A 19769-nucleotide genomic window follows, 5' to 3' on the forward strand; every position below is an offset into this window, starting at 1 on the left:
ACACACACACACACACACACACACACACACACACACACACACACACATAAACAGCTAAAGGAAATGGACAATTTTCTTGAAAGAATCCATTTGCCAAAGATAAATCAAGATCAAGTAAACAATTTAAATAGTCCTATAGTCACTAAAGAAATAGAAGTGGTTATTAAAAGCTTTCCAACTAAATAAAAGCCCACGACCAGATCGTTTTCATGCAGAATTCTACCATTCTTTCAAAGAAGATATAATACCAATACTTCTCAAACTATTCCACAAAATAGAAACAGAATGAACATTGCCAAATTAATTCTATGAAGCCACAGTCATCCTGATACTTAAACAGCAAAGAGATCCAACAAAGGAAGTCAATTTCAGAACAATTTCCCTTATTAACATTGACGTGAATATACTCAATAAAATACTCACAAGTGGAACCCAAGAACACGTTAAATATATCACCCACAATGACCAAGCAGGGTTTGCCTCAGGCATGCAGGGGTAGTTCAATATTATAGAAATCCATCATTGTAATCCACCATATAAACAACCTGAAAGAAAACACCCCACATGATCATTTCATTAGATGGCGAAAAAGATTTTGACAAAATGCAAACCTGTTCACGTTAAAAGTCTTGGAGAGATCAGGGATACAAGGTACATAGTTAAACATAATAAAGGCAATATATAGCAAGTCAACAGCCAACAGCCAGCATCAAATCCACTCAAACTTAAGTCAAATCCACTAAAATCACGAACAAAACAAGGCGGCCCACCCTTTCCATATCTATTTAATATAGTACTTGAAGTTCTAGTTTGAGCAATAAGATAGCCGAAGGAGACCAACGGGATAAAAATTAGAAAGGAAGAAGTCAAAGTATCACTATTCACAGATTATATAATAGTAAAATTAATGACTCCCCCTAAATTTCTACCAGGGAACTCCTACAGCTGATAAACACCTTTAGTAAATTGGATACAAAATTAACTTAATAAAATCAATAGTCCTCCTTTATACAAACAATAAATGGGCTGAGAAGAGAAATTAGGGAAACAACACCTTTCACAACAGCCACAAATAATATATAAAATATCTTGGTGTAACTCTAACCAAGCAAAAGACATGTATGACAAGAAGTTCAAGTCTTCGAGGAAAGAAATTGAAGAAGATATCAGAAGATGGAAGGATCTCTCATACTCATGGATTTGTAGGATTAACATAGTAAAAATGTCCGCCTTACCAAAAGCAATCTACAGATTCAATGCAATTCTCATCAAAATTTCAACACAATTCTTTACAGACCTTGAAAGAACAATTCTCAACTTCACATGGAAAAACAAAAACAAACCAGAATAGCTAAAACAATCCTGTACAACACAAGAACTACTGGAGGCATCACCATTCTTGATCTCAGGCTATCCCACAGAGCAGTAGTAATAAAAACTGCATGGTATTGCATAAAAACATATAGGCTGATCAATGGACTCATTCTGAAGACCCAGAAATAAACCCACATACCAATGGACACTTGATTTTTAGCAATGAAGCCAAACCCATACAATGGGAAAAAGAAAGGATCTTAATCAAATGCTGCTGGTCTAACTGGATGTTTGCATGTAGAAGAATGCATATAGATCCATATTTATCACCCTACAAAAACTCAAGTCCATGTGGCTCAAAGACCTCAACATAAAATCAGATACACTAAGTCTAGTAGAAGAGAAAGTGGGGAACTCACTGGCACAGGAGACAACTTCTTAAACAGAACACCAACAGCTCGGGCACAAAGATAAACAATTAATAAATGGGACCTCACAAAATTGAAAACCTGTAAGGCAAAGAATATCATCAATAGGACAAAATGCTAGCCAATATAATAGGAAAAGATGTCCACCAATCCTATATCTAAAAGGGGGCTAATATCCAAAATATATAAAGAACTGAAGAAATTAGACATCAACAAACCAAATAACCCAATTTAAAAAAAATGGGATACAGAGCTAAGCAGAGAATTCTCAACAGAGAAATCTCAAATGGTGGAGACCACATAAAGAAATGTTCAACATCCTTAGTCATCAGGGAAATGCAAATCAAATGGCCTAAGATTTCATCTTACACCCATCAGGATGGCTATTATCAAAAACTCAAGCAACGGCATATGTTGGTGAAGTTGTGGAGAAAGGGGAATGCTCTTCCACTGCTGGTGCTAGTGCAAACTTGTATAACCACTGTGGAAATCTATTTGGCTCTTTCTCAGAAAATTAGGAATAGCACTACCTCAAGACCTAGCTATACCATTTCTGGGCGTATCCCCAAAAGATGCCCCACCATACCACAAAGGTACTTGCTCAACTATTTTCATAGCAGTTTTACTTATTATAGCCAGAAACTGGAAATAAACATGATCTCCCCCAACCAAAAAACGATTAGAGAAAATGTGGTGCATTTACACAAAGGAATACTACTCAGCTATTAAAAACAAGGACATCCTGAAATTTGCAGGAGAATGGATGGAACTAGAAAAAAAAATCATCCTGAATGAGGTAACTCAAGCCCACAAAGACACACATGGCATGTACTCACTTATAAGTGGATATTAGCTATAAAAATACAGGATAAACATGCTTTAATCCACAGACCCAAAGAAGCAAAGTAACAAGCAGGGCCCAAGGAGAATGCTTGAATCTCACTTAGAAAGGGAAATAAAGCAGACATTGAAGGTGAATGGAGGAAGGGAGCTAGGTAGGAGATGGACTGGGAAGGGGAAGAAAGAAGGGGTTTATGAGTAGGGAAAGTGGAGGAGAGGGCCTTGTGGGAGAATGAAAATTGGAGGTGGGGGCATTTCTGAGATTTGCCAGAGACCTGGCATAGGGAAGGCCCCAGGGAGTCTAGGGGGGGAAGGTGATCACCCTGGCTCAGTCTCCTAGCAGCTGGGGATATGAAGTCTGAAGTGGCCATCTCCTGAAGCCAGGCAGGGCATGCAGTGGAGGAATAAAGACACCAACCCACCCACAAAACCTTTGACCTAAAATTTGTTGTGCTGACAAGACATGCAGGGACAAAGATTGAGGGAATGGCCAACCAAAGACTGTCCTTATTTGAGACCCATCCCATGGGAGAGAACTATCCCTGACACTATTAATGTTACTCTCTTATGCTTACAGACTGAGGCCTACCATAACTCCCCTGAGAGGCTTCACCCAGCACCTGATGGAAAAAGATGCCGAGACCCATAGCTAAACATTAGACAGAGCTTGGGGAGTCACATTGAAGAGTTGGGGAAATGATTGAGAGAAGTCGAGGGGTCAAGGATTCTACAATAAGACCTACAGAGTCAGCTAATCTGGGCACATAGTGGCTCACAGAGACTGAAACATCAACCAAAGAGCATGCATGGTCTGGTCCTAGGCTCACTGCATATAAATAGCAGAAGCATAGCTTGGTCTTCATGTGGAACCCTCAACAACTGGAGCAGGGGACCTCTCTGACTCTGATACCTCTCTTTGGATCCTGTACCCTAACTGGGCTGCCTTGTCTGGCCTCAGTGGGAGAGGATACGCGTAGTTTTGCAGCGACTTAATGTTCCAGGGCGGGTCGATATCCATGGGGTATATTCCTCTTCTCTCAGAAGAAGAGGGGAGGGTGTGAGCAAGGCAGGGAGGACTGGGAGGAAAGGCAGGGGCTGCAATCAGGATGTAAAGTGAATAAATTTACAGAATTCGACACCCCCCCCCCCCCGCCCCAGGAAGGAGCAGCCCTGCTAGGCCACAGAAGAGGACTTTGCAGCCATTCCTAAAGACACCTGATAAACCAGTATCAGATGGAAGGGGAGGAGGACCTCCCCTATCAGTGGACTTGGAAAGGGGCAAGGAGGAGATGAGGGTGGGAGGGCGGGATTGGGAGGGAAAGAGGGAGCGGGATACAGCAGGGATACAGAGTTAATAAAATGTAACTAATATTAAAAAATAAAAAATTAAAAAAGGTTGGTTTTGGTGATTATGTTATATTTTGTGTGTATTTAATGTTTTGTGGTTGGTTTTGTTATGTTACCACCTTAATTCTATTTTTTTTCCATCGAGGCAAAGCATTGCTATGTGGCCTTCGTTGGCTTGGTACTCCTTATGTAACCTAGGCTGGTTTCAGATTTAAGATCTTGCCTCCGTCTCTTGAGCGTTGGGGATTTGTACCTTTGTACCCAGGTTCCCCTAGCTCCTTAAAAATACTGGCTAGTGTCTGGCCAATACAGCACATTCCTGAAGTTTCTAAAATTTATTTCTATATACTTTTAATAACATGGATTTGTTATTTTAGTTAAACTTTTAAGTAATCTCTCCTACATTTGCTAAACACAAAAGAAGTAGCAGTGAGTGTCTGAGTTGTCAAGTTGGTGACGGAATCGGTGTTTTCCTAGGCAACAGTTCTCTGTTCAGCAATGGTATGACTTACAATATGGTTTGTGTATTAGCTTTTTCTACATACCAGTTTATTCCGAACAAACACAGGGTAAACAGACAAACTGACCTACCTCCATCGGATTTGCAAATGGCCGCTTTTAAGAGTAGGGTCTGATTCTGAAAACCTGAATGCACTGGAACTAACTAGACTAGAAGGCTCCAAGGCAGAAAAAATGTAATTCTGATGTATGGTCCTACTTGAGGCAAGCTGAACACAAGTGGTGTTTAGGGAATTGTAAGCCAAACTGTTCCATCTTTAGTACTCAGTCAGGGTTAATGGAAGGAAAGTGTCAGAGTTCTGGCTAAGAAGCTGGTCCCTAAGGTCTGTGCTATGTGTATAATGTTATCCATTGTGGTCTCCTAGGAGACATGGAATTGACAAGGCTATAAAAATCAATTTAGAGGGAAGAAACAAGCTATAGACTAAGAAATAGAAGATAACAACAAGCTGATTTGACTCAACTGCGGTATTCTCTCTTGAAAATAGCATTATCATGACACTTATTGTGTGTGTATATTTGCAATTTTGTTGTTCAGTTGGTAGTGACTATTCCTGGAGGATCATTGTGCACATACAATGACAATAAAACAATTTAAATTCATACACATAGATATATAGGATAATAATAATTAATATTCTGAACTGATTTAACAGGCATTCAACTAATTATTACATAGTGAAGGTAAATAGGGGGCTTGGGTGGGTAAGTTTTCATTTAGCAGCCATGAGAACTTGATCTCAAACCTCTCAAAACAAAAACAAACAAACAAAACCCCTTCCAAACCAAAAACCAAAATATAGCAAGCAAACAAAGGCTTTTAAGAAGGAAAAAATCTTTCCTTTCTTTAGTCTTGAATCCATAACTTTTCTGTTGGAAAAGTTAGTATGTTTCTATTAAATTTTTCTTCAGAAAATGGTTCAGATGAAATATGTTTTGAGACATTTTCCAGCACCAGTATCTTATATTTTTTTTTTGAAAATTTATTGATGTCAAAAGGCAGAAAATTGGGTCTGGGGGTCTTGGCCAATAAAGTGTGAGGACCTGGGTATGGTCTCCCTAATTAAAAAAAAAAAAGCCTGGCAAGGCTGCATCCCCCACGGGGAGGCGATCAGAGAGCTATCCACTTAGTTTATGCCAGAGATAGGCCCTGTTCTCCTTACTAGGGGACCTACTTGGATGCTGAGTCTATGTGCTACATCTGAGCACAGAGGAAGACAATGCAACCAGTCCTGATGAGACTGATAGGCTAGGGTCAAATAGAAGGGGAGGAGGTCCTCCCCTATCAGTGGACTAGGGTAGGGACATAGGGGGAGAAGAGGGAGGGAGGGTGGGATTGGGAGCAGAAGAGGGAGGGGGCTACGGCCCGGATACAAATTGAATAAATTGTAGTAAGTGATAAAAAAAATCCACCACATGCCGTATTGGGCTTGTAATTTTAGTGCTTCAGAGCTGGAAATAGGTGGGTTCTCCAGGGCCCAGTGGCTACCCAGCCAAGACTATTTGGCAACTTCTAGTCTGGAGGGAGAACCTTTCTCACAAAAATGGAGTGAGTGATTCCTGAGGAACAACACTTGAGGTAGTCCTCAATGCACTCACATGATCATGTACACGCATGTGCACACGCACAGGCACACACACACATGTGCAAGTTCATACATGACAGATGCTTATAAATTATGCCTGCTGGGAAAGCACTATACAGAATCCAGTGTTGAAGAGGATCCTAGTGCTGTCTCGAGACTTGTCCCTTGTGAACCTTTGGATTGAAGGCCACGGCTGACTTCCTCCCGTTACTACTCAGAGGAGGGCAGTTCGGAGGAAAGTCTTCAGATAACTCAACTACATGCACCCAGATTTCCTGCCTTTCCTGGTCCCGTGGGAGTGATAATTCCAGGAGCTTGGGATTGGAGGAATCTATCCTTTTCTCTTTAGTCAAGGAATGCTATTGAAATCCCTGATGTTTTCTAAGTCCATGGTGTAAAGTCTTTCTAAATTATAGGAACCATAGAGAAGTTGAAAAATCTCTCTGATGCTGATGATTGTGGATGCTAGTTATTACAAATGCTTTGACTCCTAAGTGGGGACACTCAGTTCATCATCGTTATTCTCTGATGATAAAGCAGTTTACTAAGGCTTTGACAATAAATTTTTCTCCCTGTGATTAATTCAACCTCATGGGCTGAGAGGCAGCACTAAAATAGATTGCACAGGAAATTTGGGTCATAGAGATCTGAAATAAATATTAACCCAATTTTTCAGTATACACATGATGTCAGCAAATCAATAGGCACTTCTAAACTTCAATGCTGGGTGTGGGCAGCCATGACTTTAATGCCGGTATTTAGGAGGCAGAGGCAGGTAGGTCTCTGTTTCTCTGCCTTAATTTATTTATATAGAAAATTCCAGACCCAGCTAGGGCTACATAGAGAAACCTTGTATCAACAAACAAAAGAAAGAACAAACAGTTCACTGTCAAGGTATTTGGGAGTATTGACTCAGACATCATAAACTCTCTATTAAAGAGAGTTGAGAACAAGTCAGATTTTTGTTCATGTAATTAAAATTTATTGAAATATTTATAACCTTCTAATGATAAAATAATAAACAAAACACAAGCTCTGTCTTAAAAAAATACTGCTTAGTTGGTTCTTTCAAACTGTATTTTTTTTTTTAACTGAACAGGAAACACATACTCAGAACACAGATTAGGGTAATGTGTGTCAGCAAAGGGTAAAAACAGTAGGGTGTCTTTTGTAGAGATGGGCAATGAGCAATCCAGTGCCAACATGCCTGAAGCCCAGCCAAGTCAAGGTTCAAATTTTTGTGTCAATTATATCTGAAAAGCACAAAAATAAATTAGCTGAATATAGTCTGTTACTACACTCTTACCATTTAAAGATACAAACATTCCCTAAATATTTTTGTAGATTTTTTTTCATATCTTGTGTAATGCCTTATATACAAGAGCTATAACAATCATATGGAAGCTGACAGTATTGGCAATTATTGTAACTGTTAGCTATCTCTTAAATGGGGAGGATTACTTACCTGCAGGGTGAAGCCAGAACTTGCTCAGCTTCCACAGGGGCACAGTCAACTCTTCATTTAGTTCGTCACTTTGAGCCTCCAAAATGTTCTGATAGTAAAATGTCAATGTCAATTTACACAGAGAAAACAGAAGTTTACCATTTATCCATTCTCCAACATCTGGAATATATTAGAAAATACTGATAATGCGTTAGGAAAATGCTGTCCTAAAACTTGTTTGAAAGCATCATTGGTGGTTTTTAAAAAATATTATTTATTCTTCTCTCATACAGTAATCCCCACTGCTGCTTCCGTTTCTTCAATCCCTCTCCCTTCCCCTCTTCCTTAGAGCCACTGCCTCTTGCACTCTCTACTCTCCGAGAAAGGAGCAGGCCTCCCAGGGAACTCAATGGAACATGGCACAAGATACAATAAGTCAGGCACAAACCCTCACATCAGTGCTGGGAGAAACAACCAAGTAGGAGGAAAAGAGTCCCCCAAACAGGCAGAAGAGTCAGAGGAACCCCTAGAATCATCGTCAGGAGTACCACAGAGCTCAGCAAGCCAACAACCATAACATATATGCAGAGGACCTTGCAGAGACTCAGGCAGGCTCTGTGACTGCCTTCAGTCTCTGAGCCTCAAGAGCCCTGGTTAGTTGGCTCTGTGGGCTGTGCTTTCCTGGTGTCCTCAATTCTTCTGGCTCCTACAATTCCTCCTCCTTCTCTTCCAGGGGTTCACCTGAGCTGGAGAGAGAAGGTGCTAGTTAAGGGATAATCACACACACACACACACACACACACACACACACACACACACACACACCCCAATCCAGAATTTTCCAGTAGCAGCTGAGTAAAATTATCAATTGGTCACTGCCTATTTTAGTTTTAAATATTTATTGACTGGAATTTATTTTATGTTTAAATTATTTTCAGACATGGCATTCTATTTACACAAATCATTTCAGTAGGAGATTGTCTGCCTTTCCTTAGTTATGCCAATATTTGGTGTGAAACCTGTGAAATTGTGAGTAGGTGTTTCTGAAAGCCTTGAGAACCAATTTGTGTGGCTAATTTAGCCACATAAACAGGGGATGAGGAAGCTTGTGTGCTGTTAACACCCTCCTACGAGCATGTGCCCTGTCAATTGTTTAAATAATTCCTCTTGCGGGAAGGTAAGGGGCCTTGTGTGACAGAGTGTCATATCAAACAAGAAGCAAAGAAAATAAAGGGAAACCTTGAAGGCTGCTCTCTTTAGTTAGAAAATAAGGTATGGAAGAAAACGCTGGGAATTCTGTGTTCACAGAGATAAAGAACTGGAGATATGGTGGAAGGAACTTCTAGAAATATGGCTTCCTATAAGTTACTTCTTGCAAATTTCTAGTATAGTGAAGGGAAGGAAATACATTATTACCCGTGGAGGTTTAGGTCCAGCCACATACTAACTCTGCTTGGAGGTTACCTCTCACCTAAAGAATGTATACTCTATGTCCTACTACCTCCAAATAGAGTCCAGCTCTTGCCATTTAAGCATGAGTAAGACACCTGAAGAAAAAAAGGACTGTTCAAAAATTGGGCTATAAATGTGCGACACAGGTGGCTGTCAATATTCCTTGAGGCCATGGGCAAGGAGGGAGTATTCTGTGGGTATGCTTCATCTTTTTCTCTCTGAACTGCCCAGCCTGCCGGTGTGATACCATGTTATATCCCCTAGAGACTGTCTTGTTCAGATCAGCATATGCAGGGATGGGGAATGGGTACCAGAGCAACCAAGAGCTTGTTTTAAAAGCTTCTACATCCCACAAGATATTTGCTGGGAGGAAATGTGATCAATTAAAAAAATGCATAATAAACAGCTCACTGCACGGCAACGATGAACACACCTTATAACAAATTATTTTAAAATTTTTGTTGGCTTAATAGGCTAGTTACAATTATTCTTCAAAAGTGAAAAAAACATAATATGGGCTTATCAGAATAGACAAGCCACACAGAATGTGGATTAGCATAATGACTTACCTAAACCTTAGAAAACTCACTGGATAGAATACTAAACACAAGATATTTTGTCACATAAATGAGGACAGACATGATTAATATTCTTTTAAATGTCGATAGTTCAGCACATGCCCTAAAGCTGCACACCATTGTTCTTGATCAGACACATCTCTACACTTAACCATTTACAAGCACCAACTCTTTCATAGCATTACCAGTAAAATTGCCTTTTAAAGTAATATTTGAATAACATGAAAAAATGCATGTGTGCAAGTCCTGCTGTGAAGTTTTAATCTTTTCCTTTTATGGATACAAATAAAGAAAGAAAGGGAAAAAAAAGACAAAGGACACAAACAAATACAGAAAGAAGTATTTTTATGTTTATGGAAGGAAAAAAAAAACTCACCAAAATCGAGCTCAGAAATGCAGACCTAGTATGTGTGCTGTTCATACCACCATGGCCATGTCTTTAAGTATATTCAAAGTGTGAAAATGATTGCTTTTGTCTTCATAGCTAGCTGGTCCACATCTGACTATTATTGAATTATAACGAACTCATTTTTGGGGAACACCCTCCTGTGGCTTCAGATTTCAGCAGTTTGTACCGCTGAAGATGTATTATCTATTTTATTTGTAGAATCCTGTCATCTTCCTGTTTATTTGTTCACACATCATCTTTGGTTTAAGAGAAGATTTGACCCCACAGATTTTCTTTGTGTGACTCAATTCTGATGACTGTTTCCTTTAAAGATTAAAAATTTTAATCCCCCCCAACATCCCAAAGATGTCATTTAGATGGGATCAAAACATTGTGTTTTGAGTAAATAAATGTTCACTGCACAGATGACCAATAAAATGGGATGTGAGATGACAGTTACATTTTAATGCAAAAACTTGACATGTTTTCCTGTTATTACTCTCAATGGCAAAAACATGCTTTCTTCCGAGGGCAACAATGTTGAAGGCGCTCACAGGATCTCATGGATTTAGTTAAAAACCTCAACTCTCAGTATGACATATCTTCACGTGCACGTTATGACAGTCAAAACAAGTTTTAATGTGACAGCTTCTCCTTCAGTACTGCTTTTCTTAAAAACATTCAGATGATAATTCTTTCAGAGGCTGCAAGGCTAAACCCAGAGGTCATTTTGTACTTGTTGAGATAACATCCATTGAACTCTAATACTTTTCTCTGTATGAGAACAAAGAAATGATGGTTTGGGGGCTTCACAAGCAGGAAGTTTGTTTAGCCTTAAACAAGTTTATCTGAGGCTTCCTGAAAACACACAGGTGTTAATTTTCTGAAAATTGGAAATCAGGATATAGGAGGGTGAAGGATCTAAGTTCCCACTTCTCACAGGCTGAGGTTCAAGACTGAAGTTCAAGAATGTATCTCTAAGAAACTATGCACACATGATTGTGATCATGCTTATTCTTGCTTGTCTTTCTTGCATCTGTGGAAGACTTGCCACTGATGAAGTCCTTACTTACGAACATCTCATTTTGATACTGTTTTGATTGTTCTTTGAAAAATGAGGAAGGTTTGAAATCTGTCAATATTCTTCTAGCTTGAGTTGCCAATCTGTGTTTTATTCCATGACTAGACTGTAACTAGGAAGAGTAAGTATGTTTCTCACATTTTAGCCACTGAACTGTTACCATTTCAATGTGAAATGTCTCCTATAGGCTCATGTGTTTAAATACTTGGTCCCCGGCTGGTGGCACTATTTGTGAAGGTTCTGGAACTTTTAGGTCTTGCTGGTGAAAGTGGGTTTTCGGGACTGGACCTTGTGCCCTTTGAGTCTCAGCTGTTACCTTGTTATTGTCAAGTCTTCTCTTTATGTGTGTCTGATGGCTGGGTTCTACTTTTTGTTCTTTTTCTGCTTCCAGATTGTAAGCATCTGGCCACATGCTCTTGCCATCATGTGTTTCCACTTTCAAGGAGTGTATCTTTTGGAACTGAGAGACATAATAAACTTTTCCATACTTAAATTACTCTTTGTCAGAAGTTTTCATCACAGCAATGAAAAAAACTAACTAATACAGATGCAAATGGATGTTCGAAGCTAAAAGGGATGTATGTGAACCAATCTCTAAAGGTCTTTAGAGAAACAGGACCACTAGAGTATCGGTAGATACATAGAGTCTACACAGATTGATAGAGATTATCTATCTATCTATCTATCTATCTATCTATCTATCTATCTATCTGTCATCTATATTTATCTTCTATTTATCATCTACCTATCCACCTATAATCTATCTATCATCTATTTATCTGTCTGTCTATCTGTCATCTATCTATATCTTCTGTTTATTATCTATCTATTTATCATCTGTAATCTATCTATCGTCTATATATCATCTGTCTATCTATTTAGCATCTATCTATATCTTCTATTTAGCATCTATCTATAATCTGTCATCTATCTATCTATATCTGTCTGTCTATTATCTATTAATCATCTATCAGCTATCTATCATCTATCTATATCTTATATCTATCATCTATCTATCCATAATATATCATCTTCCTAACTGTCTATCTATAATCTATCTATCTATCTATCTATCTATCTATCTGTCTATCTATCTATCTATCTATCTATCTATCTATCTATCTATCATCTATTCACTTTTCTGTGTTATAAGATTTTGATTCAAATTATGTTGAAGGTAGACAAATGTCAAGGTTGATAGTCAGTAGCTGGAGACCTCAGAGAACCAGTGATGTGTGGTGTTTTTCAAGGGTGGAAGAAAACCACCAAGCTCTTGCCCTAATTGTCCTAGTCCAACTGCTTAGAAGCCCTTTTTGTTCTATTCAGGTTTTCACCCCAACAGTAACACCTAGCCAGTTGTCTGGTATCAAAAGAGTCTAGTGAAGCAGACACAAATTATGGATCAAATGTATTAAAAAAGTATTCAGAATTAAAAAGGATTTCTTTTGCAATGTTACCTGTTAGGTGGTGTTGCAAGTTTTTACCTGTCTTATCTCCGTTGCTCCTGGTAGAAAATACTAGTTAGGTGAGGAGCCTGTCACCCCTATGAGGCAATCACTATCATACTCATGCAGATGAGTGGACAGGAGTTCTGTGGTTAGCTGAAGCTCATGCAGATGGTGAGTGACTGAACTGGGAGGCAAGCCACAGCCAAGTAACTCAGAGTCTAACCTCTTAATAGCTATACTATTGCTTGGAGAAGGATGATTATAGGCAGAAGATAAGGAATGTGGAAAGAGGCATATGGCTTTTAATTTTAAAAGCATTTATTTATATCTTATGTGTATGAGCGACTTGTTTATGTGGTATGTGCATGTACTGTGTGCGTTGTCTGTAGATGCTAGAAGGCTCAGCGGATTCTTTGGAACTAGAGATGCAGATGATTGTGAGTCGTCACCACACAGGAAACGAACCTGCATCTTCTACAAGAGCACCAAGTGCTCTCAACCACTAAACCATCTCTCCAGCCCTTGGAAGGTATATTTTTATTGATATATATTCGTTGTACAAAATGTTTGTTATGGCAATTACATATCTATGTCTCTATGTATCTATCACACACCTCATTATATGTCAAATTAAATGAACAACCCAAACAGTACTGAGAACTATTTTTCACAACATCAATCATAGGTTGGGAATTATGCTAAATATTTTGCAAGCACTATCCAATTTAATTTTCAAAATAATATTAGAAATTAGAAACCATCATATTCACTTTACAGATAAAGAAAATCATGCCTGTCTGAAATGTCCACTTTGCCTTCTCAACACTGTAACCTTTGGTGAATCTTATCTGTCCAGTGTCACCCAAGATTGAATGCCTTGCTTATTCTCTCTTGCTGTGCTGAGGGAGAAGTGTGCAAACTTCCTGTCTATGATGTGCAGTACTTATCTTCGTCTGCAGAGGGCACCACACTTCCGTTAGCTCCTACTCGTGTCTATTTTTTCGAAAGCATGGTGGTGCTTGTTTCTTAAACAGAGACTCATCTATCTCCCTTAGCCCTATTACTAACAGCTTCTAAATTCAATAATACAAATGCTCACCTACAAATAGAAACAAACAGTTATCTTGCCATGTGGGGGAAGTTCTGCAACATAACAGACCCTGGAATAAGTGCCTTTTCCAGGAATGGTCACTGCCTGAAGCTGCTTGGAGGCTCCAGTCTTTCGATGTATCTGCTTTGGATGTTTAAAGGTTGAGCTAATACGGGTTCCAATGAACCCTTCAACAGTGTCTCACTTAGGCTTTGCAAGAAGGTGACAAAACAAAATCAATGTTAAAATGTCAAAGGAAAAGGCTCACCGTTGAATTCTGCTTTGCTCTGTTCACCCATCTGAAACCAAATGTGCCCTTTACCACACAGATTGGGGGATTCAGCAGGGAACCAGAGGCTCCAGGCATTTCTCATCCAACTTCCTTTTAGGAGGGAACACAGGCAAGTCGACTTTGTTCAGACAAGTCTCCTTGTGGCAAGGTCATCATAATTGTCACCCACGTTTTTCTGTCGTCTTGTTAGATGAATCCGTGAAATTCGCAGATTAACCCAAGTCCCTCACTCAGGCATTCTAAATGCCAAATGTTCAAGTGTAACAAAAAAATTACACATCTGGTAATTCTGCATGTTATTTATAGCCTTTCTGATAGAGGCATAATTGATTCAGAAATGTAATTTACAGCTTGGCATCTCTGTTTCAAAGCCTCAATTCCATGACATCCACTGAGAGTAATCTCAACATTTGTTGGGAAGCGGAGATAATAATTGGGGGAAGTTTTGTACAATGGCCTCATGCTTCTGCATAAAGTTTTCCTTGCTCCTCGTCTTTCATTTGCAGAGTGGGCCATATTCATGTCAGCCACACACTTTTAATTCCGCGGGTGATTTATGAAGACATAAATGGAGTGTAAAGTTGATCAACAAACCCTAGAGTGATGGCAGGCAGCTGAGGCAAGTTTCTTTTGCCCTCTATTTTTAATTGCAGCCCTCATAAGAAAGCACACTCTAATTTAACTAGGTAATTGTTCTTTTTAAAGGGAACATTTGTTATTTAATGCCAATTTTTCAAACTACTCAAGAATGCTGAAAATTCTGCTTTATCCAAGAATAGTGACAAAAATGACTTCACCCCTTTTCATAGTTTCTTTCCTCCATTGTTTTAAAATATAATACTGAAGCCCTTTGTTACTTAAGCTGCTGTTTACATCTTGTGCATATTTTGAGAAAAATAAGCTTGTATGTGTGTGTGTATGTGGTGGGTGGGGTTAATTTCTCTTATCTAGCATGATCCTGTATTAGTTTCATTGAAATAATTTTAGATATGTTCACTTTTATAGCCAAATATTACAGCTTTCCTAATTCTATGCAAATATTGCAATTATTCAATTAACACGTATTGAATCTTTGTAAAGTAAGTTTTCTTAAGTTCTGAGGGTAATCCATTTGGTGTTATCTCTTTGTCATTTACTGGCCTACTCAAATCCATGGGAGGGTTGTCATTAGAATTCATGACCCCAGAAGCTATTCTTGGAATTTCAATAGGCCCCCGATCATTCATTAAGTCACACTTCCTGGGTTTGTACTTGGTTCACTGGTTTTTTAGTCTTGTCATGAATTCTGCTGCCCCCTAACTTTGAACATTAGCTCTGTCCTAAATGTCCAGGCGTGATGTGCCATGTCTATCCATTGTTATTCATTTCTTTGCTTACAGTAGCTGATCAAGATAAAGCCAGAATTTACCGTCACTTTTAACTCTTTTATTATTATTATTTATTACCTTACTCATTCTAGGAAACCAAAAATGTACTCCAATGTGTCATATGCAAATAAAAATCGCACACATTCGTATTGTTAACTTATTTACAAACTTTTACATTTAGTATCTGTCTTCTATGCATTTATTTATATAAAAGCTTAAGATTATATTGCCAATATAGTTTAGGGCTGTGATTTTTCACTCAGTATTCTATCACTGTATGCTCTTATCTACAAAAAATTCAAAATCTTTTAAAGTTGAAAAGAAAATACCATGGTCTACACTAAATGTTCCAAAACCTTTTTACTGATTTTTCTAGATATTTTGATTAGTTACCATTGTTTGGGCAGTTGAATATTGTTGAACACCCTATTATTCATTAATTTTTAAATTGGGGATTTATGCACTAAACCATGCTTTATACATTAAAAATTAAACAAACACCATTGCCCAAATTATTTGGAAATGAAGAAACCTAGAACAGAACAGAAAAAGCATGTGATCCTATGAGAAATACGAGGTGCTAGGTTTGGGAGTCCATATTTGTAATTTCTAGTACTTGTGAGGCTGAGGCCGCATGTCTGATGGTACAGAGGCAGCTTGGATTGTATGGTGAGAAGTCCGGATCATGACGGGATCCTTAAAAAAACTTTCGTGCATTTTCCCCTTCACGGAAGTGGAGGTCCTTAAAATGTTTTAAGCAGTGAGCAACATAAGGAGAATATATTGTGTGAGGATCCTGGGAGACTTTTCAGAGCTTGTGTTAGTTAGGAGCAAAGTCAAGAGGGCGGGAGGCTGTTTAGGAAAAGATTTCCACAGTGCAAATGCAGGTGAGAGCAGGTGTACTTAGACAGTAGAACAACTAGAATGAAGAAAGGCATGATGGTTCCACTCAGCAAGTGTGGGAGAAGAGATGGATAAGGATACCCATGCTTAAATTGTGGGACTATTTGCTTAGAGAAACAACAATGAGGAGAAGCCAGTAGCACAGTTTAAAAGCTGTGAGGTTTTTTTTCTTTCTTTTTTTCTGAAGAATAGACAGTTTACTAAGTGAAGTTTCAAAAGAAGTCTGTGAGGGAACAGAGCAGAGGTTTCTGAGTAAGAGCTCCATCTACTCTGATCATTTTATCAGGACAGAATTTTAGGAGTGAAATTTTTTCATCAGAGATTGTTGGTGCATTTGACGCAGTCATATCCTGAGAGGTCACAGATGTTGGCCTGATGACACAACAATTTAGTCTTTGGACTAGCCTGTTGTGGTTTTTGGGACCTTGCGTGTTTTTGGTCCAAGGCTTTCCCTCCATTCACTGTAGCCATTCTAGCACGTTTTCAGGAGAGTTGTCTTAGATCTCGACTCCTTTTCTGGTCCTCGTGGGACAGGGTAAGATAAAGGCATGGCATCTTTGAAGCGTTGTCTTAACATTCCAACAGCAGTGGGACTATTTATACCACAGTAAATATACATGATGGAAGAAAGACCTTTCCCAGTACCTGGCTCCTCCTTGAGCTGCAGGCTCAGCTGTGGTTTCTGAATGTTTTAATTAACGTCTCTCAAAGGAAGGTTTTACTAAAGCAAATGAGACACCTTGATACACATCCACTTAGGTACTGAGGCTTACAAGGAGAGGGCTCTGACATTCCCAAAGTCCTTAATTCTCTTCTCGCTGTTCTAGGGAAGCTGCTTTTAATTTTTTTCTTCTATGCTATTTTTTTTTTTATTATTTTCTTCTATGTTATCACTTCATTCCAAAGAAAAGGAGAGGAAGCAAGCCATTTATTATGCATTAAGACCACTGTCAGAAAATTAGTTTTACATTATGACATAGTTGAGACTTTAGAAATTTTTATTTTTATGGTTAGGTAGTTTGTTGATAACTTGAAAGGAAAGAATGGGAAAGAAAACAAGATATTGTCTTGTTTTGTTTTAAGTAAGAGAGCCTATTATATACTCAGTATTTAGTAATTAACTCAGGTGCTCTGCTACACATTTCACACATAAGGCATCTTTTATATATAGTCATAAGCCTGTTTTACACACATCTTCAATATCATTGTGTAGATGAGGAAATCAACATAAAGGCTAAAACCCTTATTCGAGGCCATACTGGAAGTAAGCAGGAGAGCCTACATTCAAGCCGAGCAGTCTGACTGTGGATGGTGAACAGAAGCTTGTCCACGATTCTGGGTGAAATAGTTCAAGGGTGTCTAAGACAGAAATCATCCTTTGTTCTCACCTCGCAACTCATAGCAACAGTCTCACAGAGAAGGCAGGCTGGAGTGTGCTAACACTGTCAGAATGTGTAGAAGGCGAGGCAAGAATTTCTAAATGTCTCGTAAAACAACTTTCAGAAGATATCAGCCTCCCCACTTGATTTCTTGCAAGGAATAGCACACTGACCTTCTACTTCTATCTATTCTTATCCTTAATTAGCAAATATTTGTCTTCTGTGAGTGGAGCTGGAACAGTCGCTCGAGTTTAAACAAGTCATAATCCTCATGATAAGAAAACAGTAATTTCTTTTTTGGGTAGCACATGAGATTTCACTATTTGATTGATTCTTAAGGTCTTGACCTCATCCATAGATATGCACTGATTTCACAGTGGACCTAGTCTAAAGCAAAAGGCCAAATGCTTTTCTTTGATTAGTAAAGAGGTACTTCAGGTAGAGTCAATATGAACTCCGCGTGTGGTCGGACTGTGGAGAAAGCCACAGAGAACCCTCTTCCGGCACCGCTGAATGCCTCACACCCAGTTTCCCATCTGCTTTGTACCCCTTGCTGACCTTCAGAAAGTTAGTCATTTTCACATTCATGAATACATCTGTATTTAAAAACTCTCAATCAGCACTTTTCATAGTTTGTCTCTAGTGGCCATTTCTGTCTCCCATAGAACAAGCTGGCATTCATCTCTTGATCCTTAAAAGTACTGACTAATTTTCCAGCAATATTTCAATATTCATCAGTAATGAATTTTTATAAGTGCTGATCTTTGAGTCTCTTTTTTGACATCTAGGACAAACCTCAGTCGACCTCATATGTCTATGTGTGGAAGATGATATTTGTCATTAAAGGACTTCTAAGGTCAAACAAAGGAGGTTACTCGCTGTTTGACACATGGGTACACTGTCAACAGTTGACACAAGTTGCTGAGATCACTTACCGACCACAGGACCCAAACCCAGAAATGCTGGTGAACACCTAACAAAAGGCATCCTTTCAGTACAGGGCTCCTTTCTCCTTGTGCGTTGGGGAGGCCTGCGCTTCCTTACTTCCCTTTGATCAGTGTCTCTGCTTACCTAGAAGTACACAGTAGGATGGTTTGTCAAAATGGCTGGTCAATGCATATCAATGGTGACCCGAGGCAGTGACCATTTTGCAAGTTTTCTTTATGATGGGCTCCAGGCTAAGGATTAGAATTTCAAGAATAATCTCAAGTCCTCCAACTTGAAGGAAGAATGTATGTCTTCCCTGTGATGCTAATGTGGTAAACCTATCTCATAATAATTGTATGCTATTCATAGACATTCACACTGGAACTTAAAACCGCGCTTGTTGTATTACATAGTAATAAGAAAAGAAGGAAACCTTTAGAGGCAGAAAACTCAGAATCAGATTTCACTGCTACCATTTGCTAGGTAAGCAACTCAATCAGATCATCTATATTTTAAAAAATTCCATTTGTCTACTGATATCCAGTCCTGATTTCTTTTATTACTTCATTCTTCCATTTATTAAATATGTAGAACTTACTTTGTGACAAATCTTGTGCTAAGAACTTTGTAGATATTAACTCACTACTGTTCCTGGTTTTATTCAGCATATTTACTTGAGTTTGGAATGCCCAGGTCACTAGTTGTCCTTACAGTGATAGGTTGGTTGTATGATGTGGTTATAGGCAACTAGAGTGGGCTTTGAGTAGACCTTCCAGAAAACATTTAGTGTTGGTGAGACTAAGGGACAGACCTGTCTGCTATGCATTCTTTCTGTTTTTCTTTGTTCCCCCAAACTTTTGTTATCCCATTTAGAACACATTTATAAAGCCCAGAGGCTCCACAGACATCATGAGGGACAGGGTATGGGCTGAGGTTGGTGTGTTTAGAGACTATACTTTTGATGGCAGTGTTGACCCTCTGCACTGGCTCCTCATACCCTAGAACGGTCTACTGCATGAGAAACTGTTTTACTTGTTCAAGCCATGGGTGGGCCTTCTGATTTTGCACCTGACATCTTTAACTATTGAACTCTCTTTAGGCTTCCATCTGTTGATCTATAAAAAATGAGGGCAGTATTCTTGGAATGTGAATACTGTCAGCATTGAACAGCATAGTGCATCCAAAGCATAAAGGATAAAGCACAGTTCAAAAAAATCGTTAGTTCTCCTTGCCTTGTGGACATAAAGCTTTCTGTTTTACCACACACACCCACACACCCACTCTCATGCACCTGCAGGCACACACACATGCACACACACATGAATAACTGTAGCCACTAGACAATCTTCATTAATTGGCCTTTAACTACTCTTTTAATTTTGGGGG

Source organism: Psammomys obesus, unplaced genomic scaffold, assembly GCF_907164565.1.
Source record: "Psammomys obesus unplaced genomic scaffold, mPsaObe1.curated_primary_1811, whole genome shotgun sequence".
Taxonomy (NCBI): Eukaryota; Metazoa; Chordata; class Mammalia; order Rodentia; family Muridae; genus Psammomys; species Psammomys obesus.